This window comes from Octodon degus, unplaced genomic scaffold (assembly GCF_000260255.1).
Source record: "Octodon degus isolate 3935 unplaced genomic scaffold, OctDeg1.0 scaffold00016, whole genome shotgun sequence".
NCBI lineage: Eukaryota > Metazoa > Chordata > Mammalia > Rodentia > Octodontidae > Octodon > Octodon degus.
Window position 1 is genome coordinate 7,194,429 of NW_004524592.1, and position 24,889 is coordinate 7,219,317.

General features: G+C 39.8%; 1 protein-coding gene across 3 annotated transcripts in view; it reads right to left on the bottom strand.

Annotated features, from left to right (window-relative positions):
* The window catches only part of Map2 (microtubule associated protein 2), a 306,953-nt gene that overhangs the window by 96,097 nt on the left and 185,967 nt on the right, over positions 1 to 24,889 (bottom strand). For all 3 annotated transcript variants that reach the window (XM_004626615.2, XM_004626614.2, XM_004626613.2), the window contains exon 4: positions 8,752 to 8,828. The gene's annotated coding sequence lies outside the window, so the exon portion shown is untranslated. The remainder of the gene's footprint in view (positions 1 to 8,751; positions 8,829 to 24,889) is intronic.

The following is a 24,889-nucleotide window of genomic DNA, read 5'->3' on the forward strand; positions in this document are numbered from 1 at the left end:
CCCCAGCACCACATGCCAGCCAGCCCCGCCCCCTGGTGGGCTGAGCTGGCCACACACACATACAATAAATAAATGTAATAAATAAAAATAAATAAATAAATAAATAAATAACAAAATTGTACCACAAAATATTTTCCCCCCTAAATTTTCTACCCTTTTTCTATTATCTCTTAACACAGTACATCGTTCCTCAGTTCAAGATTAGTTTTTAGCCAGGGAGATAGCTCAGAAGAATAAGTGCTTGCCTGGCAAGTGCAGGGTTCTGAGTTCAATCCCCAATACCACAAAAAGATAAAATAAAATTAGTTTTTATTTGAGCATCTTGATACATATTCTATAGTAATGAAATTTAGATATTTATGGAAGTAAGAATATTTATATTATTCCACAAGGAAGTTTTTTCAAACATAGTAATCAATAAACTCCTTTAACCAACAGTTACTGAAGAAAATCCAGAGCAACACAGGGCACCACATTTTGTTAGCAATTATTTTTGGACTGATAATCTTACAAGCAAGGTTTTAAAAAAATAGCTTATTTAGGTTCTGCTGTGAAAGTAAACTTTGATAAACTGATGTTTCTTATATATGTTTTATACATGGTGCTGAAATTATGATTCTCAATTTTGTCTCAGCGGTATGCCTGACGTTACAAAAAGCTATCAGATGCAAATGTTCAAATGCACTAATTTATCGATTGTTTTTTTCCCCATTAGTGTAACAGATGCTGCTAGTGGCTTGACAAAGTGAATGTTTTCCTTTCTCTGAGGTACGTGTACAGTACATTTCCTTGCGGTTAGGTACCCTCATGAGACTGCGCTGCAGCAAAAGACAGGAGACCAGAGAGTGCCATAGACTGCACACTCTTGGGACTGGCTCCTACACAAATGCCATATGCTGTTCCTTGGTCTCTTCCCTTGCACCAGCTGGGTGCAGAGTATGACAGAGCAAAGTCACATGCGCAAAGAGACCAGCTCCCTGGTGGGACCCCCAATCCAAACAGCCAGCCATGAGTGCTGACCAAGCAAGAATCCGTGTTACAACACATTTTTAGTTGTGCTTGTTCTAACAATTAGCTAACCCTACCTAACGTCCTTGCTTTGAACAGAAAGTATAATAGGATATTCTAAAGGATGAGGCTAATAGAAGTGACACATCTAAACAAAACCCTTTTAATGAACTATCATCAATTTATTGCCTGTGCAGCAAATCCTGACATCAATGAGAACAGGATGTGGGTGCTGGAGTGGGAGAAGGGACAAGTGAACTGGGGCGAAGAGCACTTCTTGTTGCGCTTCCTAAATACTCTTTGCTCACTCTTCTCCTTCCTAGTGGGTGCCAATGCAGATGCTTCATCCTTGAGGTGAATCCTCCTGCAACATCTGCCTTCTGGGGCCTGAATTTGCAACCCATTTTCTGAGGAGCTCAGCACTGTTTTCTGTCTTTCAAAGACAAAGTACAAGCACTGCCCTTCCCGAGGTGCTAATGGATAGGAGCTTCCCTGGTCCCTCTTTCTCTGCTCTCATTGTTGTCAGCACTTTTCTGTAAAGCAATATTCAACATGCCTTTGTTTTCTTATCTCTTCATAGCCCCAGAGAGCCAGCCCATCTTTCCTCCTCTCCCATTATGACTCGGATGTACCCTTGACTACCTCATTCATTGATCAGCCACTCAGTTATTCCTCACTTAGTCATAACTATTAAAAATTTATTGAATTACTTCACTTTAAATCTAATGATGTGGCTTTAGAAGCATAAATAGGAACAGATGAAAGTTCTGCTTTTGGAGACATCACTAAGCCAGGCAGAAAGAAAGAGATGGGAACAGTAACATACCCAAGTGATTTTTCTCTAGCCTAGAGATGTTTAAAGGACTGTGGATGCCTTGTATAACCTGTGATGGCTTATATCTAGATGTCCTTCAAAGCCTCATGTGGCCATAGTGGGGGCTTTTCCAAGGTATCTGGATCTGGGGTGTGTGCTTCTGGGATCAAGGGTGTGATGTGGGGATTGAGTATATCACAGAGCTAAATTAAGGCTGCCCCAATCTGGATGTGGGTGCTACCTGCCCTGGAGATGATACAAGGGACAGAAGGAGGGTCTTTACTTGTTGATTGCTGCTATCTGCCTTCCACCTGCCCTGCTTTGCCTGAACTGTTTTTCTTCTGTGATGCCCCTCTGCCATGGCCCCCTGCTCGGAGCCACCCAACTTTGAACTGAAACCTCTAGAAAATGTGACCTACAATAAACCTTTCCTTATTAACTATGGGTGTTGGGTATTTTATCTCAGCAAGAAGAAAAGTAACTGAGACATTACACAAAGGAACAATTAATACCAGAGACTTAGAAAGAAGCTTCACAAAAAATAATATTTGAATTGATTAGACATAGGCTTTGTGAAGGCACACAGAGGAACATGAGGTTGTATGCTGGAGCGGCAGAATTAACAAATGCAGTGACCTCAGGAGAAGAACGTGGTATTCAAAGAGAGACAACGAAGTTGAGGAAACAGCAAGTCCCTGCTGCAGGTAGAAAGAAGGACTAGAAATTGAATAGCAGGAGCACAGTGGAGATTTTCTAGAACTAGATGCTTTCAGCCCTGGTTTGAAGACTTCAATAAATTTCAAATTATATACTACAGGAAGGGCTTAAGTAGGTAAAGAAATGATCTGATGTACACCAAGGGCTAAGAGGGGTATGTGGTTAGAAACTAGAAAAGAGAAACTAGTTAAGGCCAGGGGAAGTTCTTGGCAGATGTAGAGCAGAACTGGGGCAAGGGAGAACCTTAGGGTCCTACTGGACACCCTAGGAATGAAGATATGTGAGACTTCGGGGTCAGGGAGCGCACAGAGGTAACTGATGACTTCTATTTGGACTGTAACATAAGTCGACTATGACCCCCAGCTGCAGCACAGAAAATCTGTGTTTGATGGATGGAAGGGTAGAGCTAGAGACAGAGACTTTATGGTTACTGGTGTATTACTAGCACTCTATTAAGCGTGAAGCAGAGCACTTACTGTTGTTCTTTATCATTTATCTCTTATTACAAGATAATTGATTTGAGAAACAATTTGTGTATTTCAGTGCAAATACATTGCTAAGTAGGTATTATTGCTGAGGTTAGATCATGAACATAGAACAAATGTTCTGTTCATGTTTGGGGTATTTGTTTGTTTGCTGACAGAAGTAGATGACTAAGAGAGGTGAAAGAGAGATACAGCAATCATACCTTTACAGCAATATGGCAATTCATCTCCTGGGAAAATAACCAGACTGTAGCAGGGTCAACTGCTTACTGAGTTCCTCATATCATAGTTTATGTCCATTAAACTTGGTTTTTAACTAACATACTACCATGTCCAGGGTTTAAAGGATCACATTTGTGCTCAGTTTTGTAGAAATGTGATCTTTGAGTTGATCTAAGGAAGGCATGTAACACACACACACACACACACACACACACACATTCACATGTTTCCCTCTAAGTCATTTTATTTCAAGCTGCCCCACCAGGGTAGGAGGGCCAAATATGTATAGCCTACAAAGGGCTATACTTTTTGTGGAAATGTGTGTCAGATTAAAGATGGGATACTATCTTTGCACGTGAAGGGCTGGCTCCAGCTCCCTGTTCCAGTTCCCAATTTGTCTAGGCTGGTTGTTTTGTGACTTACTTGTTTTCCTTTGTTTGCTTGCAGCTTCTTTTCATCTTGAAAAGTGCTAATTCTTATCCCGAAGGTCAAGGAGAGAATGATCATGACCTTGAAAGGATTCTAGATGTCCTTAGCCTCAGAATTTTGATCAGAGTATAGAAAAGACATAATAAGTCTACTAACTGGGCTTTCATGACCCGACAACTGTACAATACCCATGAGCAGGTGAGTGGCTTGAGGATGTACTAGTTCCCAACAGAGGGCAGGAGTAAATCAGTCAGTGCTTTTGAGGGCATTACTTATGATAAATACTATTTTCATTTTTCTTTTTGCCCAAAGCTGTAGGATGCTAGAATCATGTATGCAAAAACTTTTCCACTGCAATGATCACAGCTTACTTGGTAAAAAGTTCAGGTAATTAAAAACAGATGTACAACAACTGTATAAGTTTGACATTGACAGGCAAGCAAACTCGAGCCACACATGGATAAAGAGGAGTAGGATATTGTGTCTCTGTGGACAAAAAGGATTATGGAGAGTCACGTGGACACAAGGGAGGACGATATCTTGGGCTCCTGTTTGCCCCTGGTTCTAGTAACACTTGGAGTGCCTTTCTCAAGCTTTAGGTCACAAAGAATACTATCACTTGGATATGAATTCAGTATGTTGCTTAAGGATTGGTGTGTTGAAATTTAAGCCCTGTTGTGAGCTATTATAAGGATGAACATTTATCCATTATGGTACTTAGAGGTAGGGCATGGAGCCATGATTAAGATCTGGTAAGACCATCAGTGAATTCTCCACACCTGTATCATGAGTGGCTTTCTGAGATGTAAGAGAAAATACCTATGTGCACCGTTCTCTGCCAGGTGAGCCTCTGTCATGCCTTGGAACCCTGGCAGCCATAAGGCTAGCACTAGACCCTGGGCTCTTTTCGTTGGACCAAAACAACCTCTTTTCCTTATAAAGTTACCCAGTCTTGGATATTGTGCTATACTAGCAAAACATGCTCTAATACAGGCTATTTTAGGAACCATACAATAATCTCTCTTTCATCAACTTTTACTCTTTCTTCAAACTGATTGGGAAAAGGCTACTACTATTGATTTCCAGAAGACTTCTGAATGAGATACCTTGTAAGATTTGATGGTCACAATTTCTAAAATAAACCTCCTTTTTTAAGCAAATTATACTCATGGCCAGTAAATAAACACGCTTAGACCACCATTCTTGTATTGAAAGTATTAGAAAAAAATGCTTGTCAGTGCCAAATGTTTCTTTTTCCCTATTGCCATTTGGCCAAACTGTTAAAAGACAGGACTTAATAACAGTGCCCTCCTAGCAAGAACTAGAGCTTTTTGTAGCAGGTGCATCCACCTCTGCCTGCAGAACTGCAGCCCAAACAATCTGCCCGGAATTGCTGAGAAATCAATAGAATGTGCTCATGACTCAGCCTGTTAAGTAGGAGGACTGTTATTGTTAACTCCTGCCAGAGTATGTGGGTATTTTCTCTTTCTGTCTTTAGTAAACCATAAGCGGTCTGTATTTAGCACCTTGGGCTTGGAATAGGTTTTTGATCACTTAAAGCCAGAGTGCTTTGGGGCCCAAGTGTGACTGCCAGCCGATCTTACAGTGTGGACAGAGCAGGAAGCCTTTCAGAATGCTCTCCTGACTTCCCCCATAGAGTTCATTTATAGAACACTTAATCTGCATTTAAAGTTATTCATCCAGAGTACAGTCGACCATGGCTCAGTGTTCTGAGGTTGTAATCTGTGCAGGTCAAGGCGTCCATTTCACTAAAGAGGAAGGTGAAAACACCAGGTGTGTACTCTCTTCCCAGTCACGCTGCAGTATTACTGTCCTAATGTTTGTCTTTCTCTTGCCAAATGTTCTCAACAATATAAATAGCCATTAAGAGCTGCTTCCTGAAATATTGTGAAAATGGAAACAAAAACCTGTTTAAAAAAAAAAATGCCTTGATGGATAAACTCCTCTCATTTACAAATAAGAAAGTATTTCAATCTATCCTGCAGGTAAAATAAAATCTAAACAATATTAGGTTGTGGCAAATCTTATTAATAATAATTTAGGGCTGACCAAATAGCTCAGAGGATTAAAGCACCTGCAAGCAGGTGCAGGGGCCAGGGGTTCGATCCCTGGGTCTGCCATGCTGGCCCTGCCCCAGGGCATGCTAAAAAGGCAATTGAGACTGGGCGTGGTGGCATGTGTCAGTAATTCCAACTCTTGGGAGGCTGTAAACAGGAAAATTACTAGAGTCCGATCTAGTAGTAAGACCCTGACCATCCTGTACACCCTTCCCTAAAAAAAAAAAAAAAAAATACAAAAAAAAGACTACAAGAAATTATACATATTTTCTGTTCTCCAAATATTTTTTCTCATGCCCATGCCTGAAATTTAGCCTGAAATCTGTCTGTGAAGTTTTGAGTAGTATAAATTAGATTTGAGATTATAAATTACAAATCAGCAGTGTAAAGGTTTTCATAATGCTATAAAATCATGGGTCAAAAGCATGACCTTTAGCAATGTAGAGTGATGGTCACTGTTAAGAGAAGGGTGAAAAGGAGATCCTTGAATGGACAACAACGGTCACCAGGGGGTACTGAATAAAGTGTGTGTGTGTGTGTGTGTGTGTGTGTGTGTGTGTCTAAAGCACTGTTTCACAGCAACTCTTGCCTCCTTTCTTATCTTTCAATACATAAAGGTCAACAACACAGGCTTCATTTGGGGACATATTAGAATTTGACACTGTGTTTGCCCACAGTAGGGAATGACATGGAGGTGATATTCAGGAAGGAGAAAAAGCCAGTTTAGATAGCACCTTGCTGGTACAATAGGCTTGTGAGTTTGTCTAAGTAATCACTGGTGGGTTTTAAACAAGAAAATCATGCCAACTGATTAATATTTTTAACAAGACTACTCTGGCTTCTGTGATGACAATGGACTGTAGACATAAAGGTTGAACAAATGGAGCTAATACGGCTATAAAAGTAGGAGACTGCAGATTCAAGCGATAAATGGAGATGGGAGACAGGATAATGTTCTGGACAGGAATAAGCTTGGTACTGTGATGTAGGAGGCTCGAAGAAGTTAATGAACATGCCTCTAGTGGATTATGGAGGCTGAACCCAAAACAATAGCCCAAGCTGTGAATACTGTACTGTAATATTAAAGGGACTTTTCAGGTGAATTCTTAAGGCTTAAACTTAGGAAATAAAAATCAACCTTTAGGTGTAGAACTACATTTGTTATTGGAAGTAGCCAACCCCATCTTTTATACAGTATAGTAATCACCGATATTAGCAAGAAGTGGCCAAGGATTTTATTTACCAAGCATTATTCTTATTATCTTATGCAGCTTAATGAAATTGCCATGCAGTTAGGTGAAATCAATGATCATCACATGAGTAACAATGTTACAGATAAAAATATCTACTCAAATGGTCACAATTTAGAACCACTGAATGAATCAGCACATTTCCCTGCAGACCTGTTTTCTCATTTTAGGCAGATGCTGTGTCTGCCGTGTCTTCTCACATCCATGTCCACTGTGCATACATGGATTCCAATAAATATTGTTGCAATAAATGCAAGTTCCATTTATGTGCAAGTAGAACAAACTCTAGAATTAATTGTACAAAGCAATTTATAAATTAACTGTAGAGCACAATTTGTATGGGGCCAGGGAGATGGCTCAGTGGAATAAGCACTTCCCTGATAAGCGCAAAGGCCTGAGTTCAATCCCTGGTTCCGCCAAAAAAAGAAATAAAAATTAAAAATAAAAAACATAAAGGTTAGATTATTAAAAAAAAGAATGCAATTTGTAAAGAATCTCTTTTTTCTACTTTTCCCTTGATATTTTAAGAGAATAAAAGAAATTAAGATGAGTCGCCCAAAAGTGTTTTTAAGTACCTTAAATTTCAGAAATAGTATTTCTAGTATATTCTGGAAAAGTCATTATTTCCTCTATGGGGAAATAACACAGATTCTCATCACTATGTCATGGTACAACAGTAAAAATCGTGGTTCCCATTAGATCAGCGAGATTTAACAAGCCAATTTAAAAAAAAAAAGTGTTTTTAATGGAAACATGCAAGCAGGACTGGCACATTACCATACATGAAAAACTTAAAGATTTCTTACACACAAATTCTAAAGGTTTTTTCAAGTGATGTTTAAACATTTTTGGCATGAAATATGCCAAACACTGAAAGTAACTTAGTAACAATAGTAAGCACCAGAATATAAAAATATTCGAATGAATCACCTTTCTACAGTTAGAATGAGCCAACCAGATCTTCATGTACCAATTTGGATGGATATAAATATAAAGGTAGGGAAGGCAAGCTGCAGAAGAACATCTTCAGCCAGATATATATTTATGTATATTTTTAAGATGTAAATAATGTTATGCTCTTTGTTTCATGCACATGTCACACATGTATTAGAAGACATCTAGAAAACAACATGACATTTCTGAGGAATAAAGAAGAAAGTGAAACAGCAAGAAAGCTTTTCTTCTTTCTGAGACAGTTTATTTCTTTAGGTAAGATTTTGTTTAATCCATGTGGTAGGCACTTGGCTATGTAGTATACTTTTGAAAATATTTTACTCTGAAACTTTATAGCTCCTGTAGCTTAAAAACTAAAATAATGAAGTAATAAAAGCAATAAACTAACTGCTGCTGGCCTTGTGCCCCTACCATGTAAGAAGGCATGATCCTGGTATTCACCTTACAGTCTCACAGTTTTTGTAAAAAATAAATTAATTTATGGAAAGTCAAACACACAGGAATGTGTTTGGAAAGCAGAAGTTTCTGAGAAAATATTGCTGGTATTGTTAATCATTGCAAGAAAGTCAGGCTTGGCATAATCATCACTTCACAAGAGCATCTTTGCATTCTCTAGTGTCAGTCCACACACGAGAAGTGCTGCACGAATAATTCTGAGTGTGTCAGCTGTGCAGCTCATGTGTTTCTTCTTTACCAGCATGTAGTGATATTTACTTAAGAATTAAAAAAAAAAACAGCATAAAGCTATTTTTCACAGTTGTGGGTAACACAAAGTAGAGAAGGTAGCGTCTTACCTAGCTAAGGAAGTGGTAAAATAGTAAAATTCTTTATGTTGTGTTCTCAAAGGGTTGGTATATGCTCCGGCTTCTTTCTGTAAAAAATCAAAAGATCCAATGGTTTCGTTTCAGATCCACACACATCGATCACATCAGGTAGTGCATTAGCTCATGATGCTCTGCATCCTATGGCCTTCTTCTCTGTACTGGGTACCTACATGACATCAAGATGGGTACCATAATGTTCTTTACCATTCCCAAGTGTTGCTGATTTGTAACCTGCTAGGTCCTACCCCAGGTGAATGGGGCAGAGTAGTAAAAATGCTCACTCTGTGTGCTCTCTCTTTGTTTGCTTCATCCCAATAGTGCTTCATACGTACCCAAGGAAGAGTACATTTTTAAATTGCTTTCAGCTAATAAATAGCAGGCAATCATACTTTCTCCCAAAAGAATAAATCCATTCTAGTAAATTGTTAATTATATCCAATAAGCTTTAAAAGTCTGGGCCTTCAGCCCAGTCTGTATTGACTTTCCTCAGCACAGGATGGAGAGAGGAATTTTTTGACCACTAATTATATATTCTGTATGGAGTACTAAACTTATTTTGACATTGAAAATCCTACAAGGCATTCTGGATCATTACTGTGTTTAGAAATGCCACCTAGAACAATATAGAAAACTCCTTCCGTAGGTGGTACCTAGACTACGCAGAACTACTCAGAAGACACAAAGCTTCCGTTCTATCCCAGAAAACATTCACGTGCAATGCAATAAATAGTGATTGGGCCTGGGCTTGTATTGAGTGTTTTTAGGTGTATTAGCTCATTTAATCTATGAGCATTCACACACAGTAAACAAGTCTGTTAATAAAAATTAAAGGAAATGCTTGATATTAGAATAAGCATAACAAAAACTTGAATTCCCTGTAATAATTTTATTATTAATAATAATAATTATTATTTTGGTAATTACTTTATCAAAAAATTTGACTGCTCAGCTCTACACACAGATTTTTTCCCTTTAATCCATTCCCTTGTTCTCAAATTTAAAATACACGTGACATTATAAGCAACTAAAGAACATGTAAGGAACTCAGGAATAGTTTCCTTAGGCAAATTAATCTTTATACAGTGATTTTAGGATACATATAAAATGTTAGGCCAGTGCTGGACCTTGGTCAGATGGAAAGAGACTTGGATATTTAATAAACAAATGTTGTATAGAATAACATGTATTTATCTTTAAATTTTGTATTTTATGTAAATACCATAGAGCGTTTTTTAGGCCATGTGTTGATTTTCTTTCTTTTTTTTTTTTTGGCTGGCTCAGTCCGCCCTGAGGGCAGGGCTGGTGTGGCATGTGGTACCTGGAATCTAACTTAGGAAGTCCCCTGTGCCTGCCCAAGCTTGCCTATGCATGTTCTTTAGACTGCTGAGCTATCTCTCTGGCCCTGACACATTGATTTTCAAGCAAGTATGCCTGCATGTGTTAAGTTGCAAGTACATGGTGTGCATGTTTATGTGTCTAATAAAAATGAGAACAAAAAGTAACTTTTTAGGGTGGGGGTAAAGAAATTGATCTGCGGGCCACATTCGTCCCATTCCTGCCTATTTTTCTAAGCACAGTGTCAGCAGCAGACCATCCATTTCCAAGTGTCTGGGCAGGCTTTATGCCGTAATGCTGGAACTGTGCATACTGCCACCGAGACTTGAGTCTAGCAAAGTTGGAAATGCTTCCTGTCTGGAGCTTTTGCTGAATGTTTGCTAATGTACCTGATGTCCGGGCCAGGGAGACGGTTCAGTAGAATAAGCAATAAGCGCTTGCCTGGCAAGTGCAAGGGCCTGAGTTCAAACCCTGGTTCCATAAAATAAATATATCTATATCTATATCTATATCTATATCTATATCTATATCTATATCTATATCTATATCTATATCTATATCTATGATGTCTTTTGATTAATATTAAAAACAATGCTGAAGAAAAATTGCTCTTTTAATCTTTCCCAAAATCAACTCAGTGATTACATGAAAAGGAAAGGGAAATCCCAACTTCAAATAAATGCTTATTGCATACACTCCTCCAATCTGGGAAACAGTTAACTTAAGAATAAGATGGTTTTTAGGAAACTCAGCACACACAGTGCCTACAAGCCATAAAGAACACCCATTTAGTCTGTATCTTGCCTTCCATGGGTTTTCTTCTTTGTTATAAGATGAAAATCACTGTTTTCCCCTGCCAGGGTTTATTTTCTGAGAGAGATAAATGCCATCTGGGATTTATTTTTGAAATTATGTGCTATTTCATAAAACACATAATATCAAATCACCATTTTCAATTAACACAGTGCAGTTAGACGTGATAATTTTCAACACACCTTAAAAAGATTAAATTACCTTAACATAGCTACTGTTATGACCATCACGACACAGTGTTAGTGTTGGCTATGTTATATAATACTGTTAACCAATATTGATAGACCATCTTCTGTATGCCAGTGGTCTGCGAACTTCCTACATACAAATTCATTTATTCCTCACTGTCACCCTTTATTATTAACCCTACCTTACAGACAGGGAATCAGGCAAGGATAGTTTCATGTCCTCAGCAGCATCACGCAGCTAGAAAGTGCCAACCCTTCTAACCACATGCTGTTCCAGCTCTAAACAGACAATGAAAACTGGCTATATGTCTGTGGGTAAAGATAATCTCAGGTATAAAAGCTCATGACTTTTCTGAATAACCTTATTGCTCTAAAGGCACTTTCAATTTACTAGGAATACATACTATGCATATATGTTATTCAGCATATTTGACAGCTTGAACAAATTGAAATATACTCCTCTGTTATTCTGCCTGTCATTTTCCTATTATCTCTGTCTGGAGGTTTTCAGAAGCTGGTAGGATCGGGTATGAATACTATTGAGAATCATGAAAGACAACCCCTGACAAAGCCAATCTGTGAATCATGCCATCTAACAGCTAGGCTGCACAAAACAGAGAGCAGGGCAGACACTGTATGCTGGTAGCACAACGTAGGGTAAGTAAACCACCAAAAGAGGAACCCTAGATAAATAAACACATGTTTGGCTATAGATCAAGTTAGCTTTTCTCAGCTGGTTATTCAGATACATGGATGTTCTTGCAGTGTACTGAGGCTGCGTAGAAACACGTTTGGGTGTAGGAATATTTATTTGCAAGTTGTGTGCCACCTATGGCACTGAAGTTAGAATGATAAATTAGCGAAAACTTTTTGACTCACCTGAAAAAAAAAATGTCAAGGAGTGGTTCTCTCAATTGATGTTAGAATTTATGTTTTCTTAAGTAACAACATTATCAAGATAAGATCTGGAGAATTTTTGGCCAAGATATATTGTTCATTTTCTTTTGAAACACATTTTAGCCCAAACATTGTTTACTTATTTAATTTCATGTTTTGATAGGCTTTGTGAGGCCAGCAAAACATTGAAATGCTTGGAGTTGCTGGGAGCCTGAGTAGTGTTTCTGAAGGCTCAGGGTAGCCTCAATGACTAGCATTTGGGTATTCAGTCAGCTCTCAAATAAGCATTAACATTATTCTCCACCTCATCAAACAGATGGCTCTATGGGAGCTTGCACAGTTGATGTAATTCAGTGCATTTGTCCAGAATGACAAGATTTCAGCTCTCGAGGGCATTGCCAATACTTTTGGGAACATGTCTATTATCTGAACAGTCATTAGACAGAAGAGCAGGGAGACAACACGAAGCCTTTCATATCAACGCTAAGTCTGTTCTAAGCCCTATGATGTTTAGACGCCATTCATTATTCTGAGTGGAAGAAAGCTAGAGCAAGCAAAAGTCAGCGAGAGTTAAATAGGTCAGAGAAGGATCACTTTTAGAGGTATTGTGCAAATTCTTTTTAGAAGCACATCATGTTCTTCAGGAAAGAAATTTTTTCAGATATACACTTAAAAATATTGAGACCCATTAACAGAATCCCTCCTAAAAATCAAAAGGCATTCAGTTAAGCAGAGAGTCTAGGAAAGGTAAACTATAATATAGCCTTTTGCCCCCAGATCTGATATTCTAGGCTACTGCTAAGAACTAGCGGGCTAGAGTAAGTTGATTTAGGGGACATGATCTTATTTTGTCCAAGAGGTCAGTTCGCAGTCAGCAGGCTCCAAGGCAGATATGGCATTGGTGTTAGGCCTGCCTTGTAGGACAGCTGCTCCTATGAAGGTGGCCGGGATGCAGAGGGGGAAAGGAGGAACAGGAAAGGGGGTGCCCTCTACCAGGACGCACCCTGAGTGACTCATCTCTTTAGACCAGGTCCCATCTCCTAATATCATCTTTAGCTAGTGTCCCCATAATTCAGTCAGCCTTCAGGCTTCTTCTACCTTTGAGAACACAGTGCTTTGGGCTGACATCCAAATAGAAACCACAACACCCTCTCTCCCACGCAATGACTGAATCTCACTCAGAGCCTTAGGGATTACAGAAAACAGCAGGGCTGAACGCTAGCTCTTACTGTGATATACATCACTTCCCCTCACAGCCCATTAGCTTGAATTTGACTTGGCTTCAGTGCACACAGTTGAGAGACACGGAGGATCCGGAGGATCGGGGCTATCTGAGGAGAAGTAAAATGTCTACCGCAAGGGTGAATAAGGTCTGGTGGGACTAGTGCAGCAGCTACTTTAGATTTTTCCTTCTTGAAAAGAAACAGTAATACCCAGCGAGATGAACTCCAAGCATATCTTGATAAAATTTTTACCATATAACTCTTGTAAAGATAAATATTTTATTTTATAAATAAAATATGAATCTGCACTGTGAGATGCAGGACCGTGGGCAGCAATGGCACACATGCATCAGTGTGTTTGCTTATTCTTATATTAAAGCTTCACTTTCTGCTCAGAATCAGGATGGCTGAAGAATTATGACACATTTTTGCTTGGTAGAAAGTTATTTGTTTGTTTGTTTCTAATTTTCATATAAACACCATGTTTCTTATTTTTCACTTCATCAGCTATTTTTAATTTAAAAACAATTTTTAAAAATTAATTTGAGGGCTGGTGAGATGGCTCAGTGGTCTAAAGCACCTACTTAGAACAAGCTTAGCAAAGCACAGGGACCACGGTTCAATCCCCCAGCACCACATACCAGCCAGCCGCGCCCCCTGGTGGGCTGAGCTGGCCACACACACACACACACACACACACACACACACACACATAAAATTTTAAAAAAATTAATTTGATTAGTACACTTTTAAGATGCACAATGATCAAATTCATCAGATTTTACTCCTTTCAACTCTTCTTCCCCTCCTTATTTACAAAAGTTTTGTTTCCACTTTTTCCTTCTATTGTCTTTTTCCTGTTCCATTCTGCCCTTGTTCTCCTTCGCATTTAAATACTGTCTTCCTATTTCCCAATATCTATCATCCATTTTGTTCCTTATTTATCATTTTGCTTTTTCACAGAAGAAAAACAATAGGATATTTAAACATATGTGACTAATTTATTTCACCTAAGAATGTGGTCTCAAGGTAAATCTATTTAGAGTAACATAAAATTGTGCATATTTATCATATGCAACAGGATGATTGAAATAAATGTCATGGGATGACTAAGCAAAACTAATTAATATATATTACTTCATCTAGTTGTCATTTTTGCAACCTGAACACAAAACTTTCTCTCAGTATGTCTCTGTCTCTCCTCTCATTTTTTATTTTCCACAGTATGGAACTCAATCTAAGACCTTGACGCTGTGCTAAATACTTGCTCTTGTGTGTGTGTGTGTGTGTGTGTGTGTGTGTGTGTGTTTAGGACAGGATCTACAGGGTCTCACTGTGTATATCAGACTCATAGATCCTCCTGTTTACAGTCTCCCAAAGGCTGCGATTACCAGCCCATGCCACCATTGCCAATCTGGACTGCCATCTCTGTGCACCCCGGGGGTGGGGCTGGCACAGCAAGTCTGAGATATAACTCCCAGTCCCTGCATCTGCCTAAGCAGGTGTTTTAATCTGGATACTTGCTCTTTTTACATTTCATTTTGAGACAGAGAACCTTGCTTAGTTGTTTATGTTGGGCTTGAGCCTGTGATCCTCCGGCCCCTGCCTTCCAGGGTGCTGGTATTGCAGTCATGTGCCACCATGTCTGGCCTAGTATTTTCATGTATTTGGTATAGAATCTCACTATGAAGCTTGGACTCGTAGTGATCTTCCTGTTTTCAGCCTCCCCAGTGTTGGGACTGCAGGTGTGCACCACCACACCTGCTTTTCAGTGTCAGGCACAGGGTACCTGGGCACAGGGCTGGTGCAGCACGTGGTGCTGGGGATCAAACCCCAGTCCCTGCATGTGCCTACGCAGGCACTTAGTCTGCTGAGCTATCTTCCTGGCCCTTGACCTAGTATATTTTAAGAATGTAACATATTATTAACTGTAATATCCTACAATAAATCTTTTTAATTACTTCCTTTATATGACCTAAAGTGAATACAAAATATTAAAGAAAAAAGAACATTAGAAACAATACAGAACTTCACCAAACAGGGCTGGTGAGATGGCTCAGTGGTCTAAAGCATCTACTTGGAACAAGCTTGGCAAAGCACAGGGACTGCGGTTCAATCCCCCAGCACCACATGCCAGCCAGCCCCGCCCCCTGGTGGGCTGAGCTGGCCACACACAGAAAAATAAATAAATAAATAAATAAATAAATAAATAAATAAATGTCTTTAAAAAAAAAAAAAGAACTTCACCAAACAAAATAAGAACTTGACAATAGTTGCTCTATTACATAATATTGTCTTCAAATTAGTTGTTCAGTTTGCCAGATATAAGCATGCAAAATTAGTAAAAAAAAATTTAGAAGAAATTAAAAAGAACAGAAGAAAGAAAAAAAGCATCAGCTTCTCTCCCTCGCAGATCACCAGAAATCAGCAGTGCAATTACCCAAGCTGGGCTGCGTACAGAAGTAAGTGTATTTCTCGGTCCCTCCTGTCCTTTTCCTCATTCAGGTTTTCCTTCCCCTTGAGAAGATGCTTTTCCTTTCACAGTATCTATTGCACCTTTCAGATTTTATTTACTCTTTCAGGTTCTTACACTAGTGAGACAATACGATGTTTGCATGTGGGTGTAATTTATTTCACTTTTGGGAACAGTCTCTAGTTGCATCCATTTACCTACAAAAGCCTCAATTTTGTCTTTTTCCTAGTTGAGTAATACTCCATTGTGTAAAATCAGAACCCCAGAATTCAAAGAACAATCTGAAAACGGGCATCTCAGATGAATATACACTTCTCAGACGGAGAAATACAAATGGCAAATAAATATATGGAAAAATGTTCAACATCATTGGTCCTTTGACAAATGCAAGTTAAAACAACACATATTCCATCTCACCACAGAAAGAATGGCTATCATCAAGAAGTCAACCAATAACAAATGCTGGAGGGTCTGTGGGGAAAAAGAGCCTTCTCCACTACTGGTAGGAGTGTAGACTGGTGCAGCCACTGTGGAAATAAGTGTGGAGATTACTCAAAAAGCTAGGACTGGAAATCCCATTCAACCTAGCTATTTCCCTCCTAGGTATTTTTCCAAATGAACTGAAAACACTGTACCACAGCCATACATGTGCACCCATGTTTACAGCAGCACAATTTGTCATAGCTAAATCTTGTAAACAACCCAAATGCCCACCAACTGAGGAATGGGTTTAAAAAATGGGGTATTTTTGCTTTCTTCTTTTTTGTAACCTTCATTTAACATCTCGATGTTCTCCCTCCTGCCACTCGTATCTCTGGTGATCACTACTGTACTCTCAACAGATTCTCTGTAGGGGTAAGATCATGAGATCTTGGGGGATTATGCCTTCATAACTTCACTTAAGGTGATGTTCTCCAGGTTCCTCTGTGTAGTCACAAGTACTAGGATTTCACTTTTTATGGGCGAATACTATTCCATTGTGTATATGTACCACAATTTCCTTATCTGTTTATTTGTTGAATGCTTAGGTTAATTTTGTATCTTTGTTAGTGTGAGTACTTCTGCAGTAAACACAGGCATGCAGATGCTGGCAGATTGGTTTCATTTCCTTTAAAATGAAATACAGTCAGTAGAGGGCTGCTGGAACATGTGGTAATTGTAGTTCTAATTTTGTGTATACTTCTATATTGTTTTCCATCATGGCTCTATTTGTTTACATTCCCATCAATAGGTTCCCTTTCCTCCACATCTGCCACAAAGTTTCTATTGTTTGTCCTTTTGATGACAAACATCCTAAGAGAACTCAAAGTTATTTAAAATAATGCAATAGGTTAATTCAGATAGGTTGATCATTGGTGAAAGAAGAAAAGACTCAAAAGAAACTGCAAAAGCACACAGAAAATTTATCTTGCCAGGAGGCTTTCACTGATTTCACTTTGATCTTCACACCTCCTCTTTGGAAATGATGCTGCACTTTTAGACTTAGCTTCACAGGATTTTATGTTTCAGCCACATCGCCTTTTGCACTTTTATCCCCAATTTTCTACTGTCAGAAACACATTTTCATAGACTATTTTTTTCTTTTTCTGTAGATTTGCTAATTGCCTTTTTTCATTATCCATTTTTTAAATTAATTAATTTTTTTGAGACCAGGTCTTGCTACACAGCCCAGGCTGGCCTTTCACGTGCAGAGCTCCTCCTGCCTCAGCCTCCAGAGTGCAGGGATGGTATGTGTGCACCACTGCTTTCTTGCTCCTTGATACAGTTCTCTTCTTTGTTAGCTTCATTTATTTCTGTCTTTTGACTCCTCCATTCCCTCTGTCCCTCAGCCCAGCCTTCCTTTTCCTCTTTCCTTTCTCTATGCTTGTGAGCTCCTCAGTCAGCTGAAGCTCTGCTCTAGGAAAGCCAGGCCCTTTGCTGTCCTTTACCTTATGACTATGGTTTCTTATACTTACTTACGTGTCATTTGCACTACCTTCTATTGCTAATTAAGCCTCCTGGAAACTAAAAAATTCCCTGCCCCCATCACTTTCTGTGCTTTATGTCAACCTCAGGAGCCATTAGTGTTTATGAAACATACAAATCATCTTTTATTATAGTCTGAATTTTTAAACATGTATACTGTACATACAGGGTAAAAATATTAAGGTATATGGATGTGCAAAGCACTTCAAATTATGCTGCCATCCTAGCAAATTTTCCCTGAAGAGATAATTAAGTTACATCTTGTGGAGTGAAGTGTGTCCCCACTGGAACATTCTCATCTCCAATGTGACTGCACTGGAGCTGAGGCCTTGAGGGAGTAATTAAAGTTCAATGAGGTCATAAGGGTAGGCTTTAATCCCACAGGATTAAGTCTTTATAAGAAGAGAAATGGGCATTGGATCATTCTCTTTCTGTCCAGGACACAGAGAAATAAGGTCTTTTCTTGACCAAACTTAAGGGGCTTCTCTGACTTCTCTTCTTAACTCATACTTGGTATTAGCCCCCTATAAGCCTGATTTTAGTAACAATCCCACTAAGTCCGTTCAGAAAGAATCTCACACTACTGATATCTGCTGAGGCTGGAGAGTAGATCCAGTTCCTAGCTCCTCACCAGTCTCAGGTGTTCGCCTCAGCAAGAATCCAGTTCAGCTGGTTCAGCAAGAAGCATCCTATGCTCCACATCTTCTCTAAGAAATTTCTTTTCTTTTTTTCTTTTTTTTAAATTTTATTTATTTGTGTGTGTGTGTGTGTGTGTGTGTGTGTGTGTGTGTGTGTCCAGCTTAGCCCACCAGGGGGCGGGGCTGGCTGGCATGTGGTGCTGGGGGATTGAACTGTGGTCCCTGTGCTTTGCTTAGCTTAGCTTGTTCTAAATAGGTGCTTTAGACCACTGAGCCATCTCACCAGCCCCCTCTAAGAAATTTCTGAGCATTAATCTATCACTTTGCTCACTGGATATGCATGCACAACAGTCATTGCTCTGTTTGAGAGTTGAATCCAATTTTTTTTCCTGTTACAACATTCCTGGATGAGGTGCTCATTCACAAGCCAGGAGGATGTCCCTCGGCAGACATCAACCAAACAGGCAACTATATCCCTGATTTACAGCCTCCAGAACCATAAAAAGTGAATTTCTGCTGTATAAACCACCTAGTCCATGGGACTCTTTTGTGAGAGTCCAAACAGACTCATCCACACCCCTACCATAGTCCGCTTTTTGACACTATCACCAGTGTGGGGAGTCTATATGTGTTTCAAGTCTGTCCCACTCCACCCCACCTAGTCTGTACCCTTTTCTATTTCCCACACTACAGCTCCAGGCTAGTAGCAAAAACCTGCCAGAGCTATTCAACAACGAGGGAACAACTGAGGTATGTGTTTCAGGAAATGGAGATGCTTTGTTCTGGTTAACTTGGTGCACATCCACTCTTCTGTGACGAGTGATGGCATCTCCTTACACCCGGCTTCATGCTTCCGTGACTAATAAGTGGATTAGTAAATGTCCAATGAGTAGGAAAGATGATAGCTTATTTTCTTACCTATTCTGATTAGAAATTAAACTCAGTGTTTACATTAAAATGCAAACCTCTCAAACCTGGGATATACAAACTGCCAGAGCTACAGCCCATCATTTACTAGTTGCGCAATGTGGTTGGAATTTCTAGCTTTCGGGATCTTCTGTGTTAGCAATAAAATGAAGATTATTCATGATACGTCACACAGTTATTGCAGAAATTAAATTAAATCATGTGCTTAGAAAAATGTTTAGAGAATTTCGTGGAAGTGTATCTCCATTATCAGTAGCGTTTCCTTGTCGATTAGCACCGCTGCACATTCTCATCACAAGAGCCGTCGACTGCAGCGGAAACGCTGTGCTCGCACTAATCTGCGGGTTCTTAGCTACTGCAAATCTTTTTAGCTTCGCTCAGCATCCAACGCTCTCCTAAGTCCTTAAGATGTAGGGGTGTCTTTGAGGATGACTGGGCCAGAGAAAGAAAACGTTTCATTCACTAAGAGCCCAGCGTTCACCTGTTGAGAGCCATCTGTCAACCTGCAGCAGCACACAGAGATTTCACCCAAGAGGCATTTGGCTAAAGCAGAGAAAACGGCACCAGGCTAATTCGGAGGTCAGTGAGCATTCAGATTCCAGCTGTGGTCCAAAGAAATCTGAATTCAGCTGCCTGGGAGCTGATATTCCTGACTGCAGACAATTTGAGAGGGGGAGCCCTTAGACTGGGGCACCGTACCCCATACCAGGGAGAGGGCTGCCCTGCAGCCATCACCCCACTGGGACAATGACATTCTAGCCCAAGGAGCCCACAGCTCCCAGCATGCAGGGATTTCATCAACTCACTAGAGTTTTGAGGAAGCAACTCACAGTCAAGTAGCGTCTGCAGCTGGCTCTGCCCTTCAACTTTGCCACACTGCTCTAGAGGCAATAGTGCCGAGGAGCATGGTGGGAGTGTAGAGGGCCCTGCCCTCCCACTTCTGGAGTGCTGTTTTCTAATATCTTCTTTGCCTTCCTCAAGTAATTTTCTTAAATGTTGTAGCCAATATTTTATTACTAAAGAAACCGTCTTTACAGTACAAAGAATAACCCAGTAAAGAACAGCCACCTTTGAACAGTGAGTTCTCTTGAGTGACAATACTACATACTTACTAGGTGGGGAAAATATATCAACATAAAAGCTAGCCTTGAAATATAGCCACATCTGCTCTCTTAGCACTACTGAATGTTCTGGAAGTTCTGTAACAGCATTCCTAGCTCTGCAGTGCATCACTAAACATAACAAATAGGAAGATGCATGCTCAAGGCTGGATCCCAGCAGGTGATACATGCAAAAGGATGTATCGCACTGGGGTTTCACCAGAAAGAAAAAGAAAAAAGAAAAGGAGGGCTTGGCATAGAGATGTTGGAAAGAGTTTGCTTCCCTATAAATAGGAGGCAAAGAAGGAGGCATTTCCACTGCTGGGGAGGTCTTTTAAAATGTTTTCTCTCTCCTTTATTATTCTGTTGGGCCATGCAATCCCCCCTTTGTGCTCTTTTCAGAAGGGTGTTCTACTATTATGCTTTATTTAATTGGCTTAGAGTTAAGTAAACAGACTCCACAGAGGTAGGGGCAATGGTAATGGAGGAGGGAGGAGCTCAGAAATCAGCACAGGAGGAGGGGCTGGGAGGCTGCAGAGACAGGGACAGAGACAGCGGGGCGCTGCCAAGCTGAGCACCCAGGCTGTGGTGTTCACCAAAGTCTAATTTAAAGCTCCTCGTGGCCTCTTAATGTCTATAATCAAGCCACATGTGTCTGATTAATACAAATACATATGAAAATAAGATTAAAGTCTGAACTAAAAACCCACAGTAAGTGAGCCAATGAGCTTGTCAGTATCCCAGCGACTGTAATGACTATTACTCCTTAGGAATGTAAGGGATGCTTGGGTTCCCCTGGTGGCCCCAGGATCCCCGTGGACCATATCAGATACTTATATGGCTTTAAAAGCCTATTCTAGGCCAATCAACTGCTACAGACTACAGAATATTAGCTTTCTAAACTGTGCTACAAATAATTACTGAGGAAAAAAGTGTCTGAGTGGTTCAATCCAAGTGCAGCCTAGTTTTCTCCAGCCTTCCCCAACTTACCCATCTATCTGGGGGCTCCCAAAAATTCTGAAGACTATGGGGATGCAACTATAGTGACCTGTATGACTGCACCATCAATAGGGACTTCTGCTATTAGGGAGAGTTTAGGAGGATGTTCTTTTCTTTTTCTTTCTTTCTTCCTTTTTTTTTTTTTTTTTTTTGTATTTTAGCAAAGGGTCCACAGTGTGTTCAGGGTCTCACCACTAGATCAGACTTGCAGTGATTCTTCTGTTCACAGCTTTCCAAGTGCTAGGATTATAGGCGCGTGCCACCATGCTCAGTCTCCATGGCTGTCTCAGCGCAGCCTGGGGGTGGGGATGGCAGGGCAGGCCTGGGGATCGAACCCCTGGCCCATGTGCCTGCTTGCAGGCACTTTAATCCGCTGAGCTATTTGGCTGGCCCTCAAGAGGACATTCTTAATGAAGGATTTCTGATTCCTCAAAGAATTCCAGGTTTAAGTTGACTTATTTATTACTTTTTTTTATCTCATATCCACCCTATCTTTTGATGTAAATCTGAACTGAAAGCCATGCAGTGAAAAGAAACTCACATAAAGAAAGTGAAGTGAGGGTGGGGAAAGGCTTGCCGCATGCACTAAGGGACTCTGTTTAGTCTGTGTAAACTGAATAGTCTCTGCCCAAGCAGAGCAAGTCTACTTCAAGGGCTTCAAGCACTCACTGTTTCCTTGGAGACCTATGGTTGGCCACAGTGGGTTAAAAGGCATTAATCTAATAGAAGATAATTTGCCGGGTAAAATAAGCTGCAGAATTCACTGAGAGCCATTACAGAATTCACAGAAAGCCACGCACACGGGGGGGGGGTCGTGGGGGGGTGGTACAGATGCTGGTGTCACTTCCTGATGAAAGAGTGCAAAAGTCCTCAACAAGATACCGGCAAAGAGAACGCAGCAAATCATCAAGAAGATTCTGCAGCAGCACCAAGAGGAATTCATCCCAGGATGGTTTAACATACACACATCAATAAATGTGGTACACCCTGACAATAAAGCCAAGGACAAAAATTGCATGATCATCTCAATAGATTCAGAAAAATAATGTGGCAAAGTCCACTCCAATACCCACTCATGTTTTTTTTAAACCCTACAGAAAACTGGAATAGCCATCTATGCCAGAATACTAAGTGGCCAAAACCTGAAAACTTTCACTCTAATATCAGAACAAGACGAGGATGTTCAATGTCATCACTACAACAAAGTTCTGAAAACATTGGCCAGAGAAATTAGACAAGAAAAAGAAATAAGGACAGAAATGGAAGAAGTTCAATTATTACTGTTTTGCAAATGACTTAGTACTCTACTTAGGGGAATCAAAAAATCGACCTAAAGATTTATAGACTTAATAATCGAACTTAGTAGTATAGCTGGGTACAAAATCAACACCCAAAAATCAATAGTATCCCTGTACATAAACAAACCCAATGAGAAAGAAATTAAGCAAAGTTTACTTTACATAGTAGCACCTACAAAATGAAGTACTTGAGAATCAATCCAAAAAAGGAAGTAAAAGACCTATATACTGAAAATTATAGTACCCTGAAAAAAAGAGATTTAAGAGGATATCAGAAAATGGAAAGATATCTTTTTGATCATGGATAGGAAGAACGAACATAGTCAAAATGGCCATACTCCCAAAACTTTTACATACATTTATGTAAAACCAATCAAAATACCATTAGTGTAACTTGTAGAACTAGAGCAAACATTCCTAAAATTCATTTGGAAACAGAAGGCACCCAGGGTAGCAAAAACAATTCTCAGCAACAAAGACAAGATGAGAGCATCACAATCTCTGACTTAAAATTATACTACAACACTACTGAGAGAAAATCAGCAGGGCACGGCAAAACCAAACCAAACCAAACAAACAAACAAATAAAAACACACAACTGAGATTAATGGAACAGATTAGTCGATACAGAAACAAGTCCAAACATATTCAGTCAATTTATTTTTGGCAAATGGGCCAAACACATTCACTGGGAGAAAACCTATTTAATAAATGATGCTAGAAAAACTGGCTTTCCACATGCCAAAGACTAAAACCAGACCATTGTCTATCACCATGCACTGAAATAAAATTGAAGTAGGTCAAAGATCTAAATATTAAAAAACAGAGACACTAAACCTTCAGGAAGAGAGAATAGGTAGAAATCTATGAAAACAGGTGCAACAAAGATATCATGAGCAAAACCTTGATCATGTGGCAAAAAATACAAAGACTCAACAACTCGATCTCATTCTATTGAAAAGCTTTGGGCTGGCGACATGGCTCAGTAGAATAAGCACTTCACCAACAGAGCACAAAGACAAACCAAGGAGTAAGAAAAAAAATTTAAGCAGTTTTCCTTCAGACAAAAGACAGCTAGAACACATAAAGAGATGAAAATTTCAGCGCCACAATTGAAAGTTCCAGTCTAAAAATGGGCATCTGGGGCTGGTGAGATGGCTCAGTGGTCTAAAGCACCTACTTAGAGCAAGCTTAGCAAAGCACAGGGACCTTGGTTCAATCCCCCAGCACCACGTGCCAGCCAGCCCCGCCCCCTGGTGGGCTGAGCTGGCCACATACACACACACACACACACACACAAATAAATTTTTTAAAAATTTAAAAAATAAAAATGGGCACCTGAAATGAATATATACTTCTCAGATGAAGAAATACAAATAGCAAAAAAATACATGGAAAAATGCTCAACTTTACTGGTCATTTGAGAGACACAAACTAAAGCAATGCTGAGATTCCATCACTCCAGAAAGCACAGCTGTTATCAAGAAGTCGACCAGTAACAAACCCTGGAGGGCAGTGGGAAAAGAGAAACCCTTCTCCATTGTTGGTGGGAGTGTAGACTGGTGCAACCACCAAGGTCCCATTTGATCCAGCTACTCCCTTTCTAGGTATCTTGTGGAAGGATTAAAAACATCACACCATAGAGATATATGTTCACCCATGTTTATAGCAATATAGTTTGTAACAGCTATGTCTTTGAAATAACCCAATTGCCCATCAACTGAGGGATGGACTAAAAAATATTTTTATACAATGGAATACTATTCAACCATGAAGAAGGATACATGTAAGGCATTTCTAGGTAAATGGATGCACCTTGAGTGAGTATGCACCGCGTACTCTTCAGCAAAATAAATGGGACACACATGTGTAAGTATCATGATGGCTCCCTGGTGTGAGAAACTGAAAGAATAAATAAGGACCAAAATGAATAATAGATCTTGTGAAATATGAATTGTTCAAAAGGAAAGAGGAATTAGGAAGAGAGTTGGGGAAAGGAAGGAAGAGAAAAGGACAAAAAAGATATAAAAAGGATAAATTGGGAGGGCCGCAAGGAAAGTCAACATTTTGGCCCTAGCCTTCCAAGGTCAATTAAGACTCAGGACATATGAGAACTTGTACTGTAACATCATGTTACTCGGTAGTGTCCCACATTTTCTGATCAAGATTATGGGGCCAAAGAGGAAAGTGATCGATGATGTAGAGTGTGCCTAAGGAGAGTCACATGAAGAGAAAACATTCTCTCAGGCTTT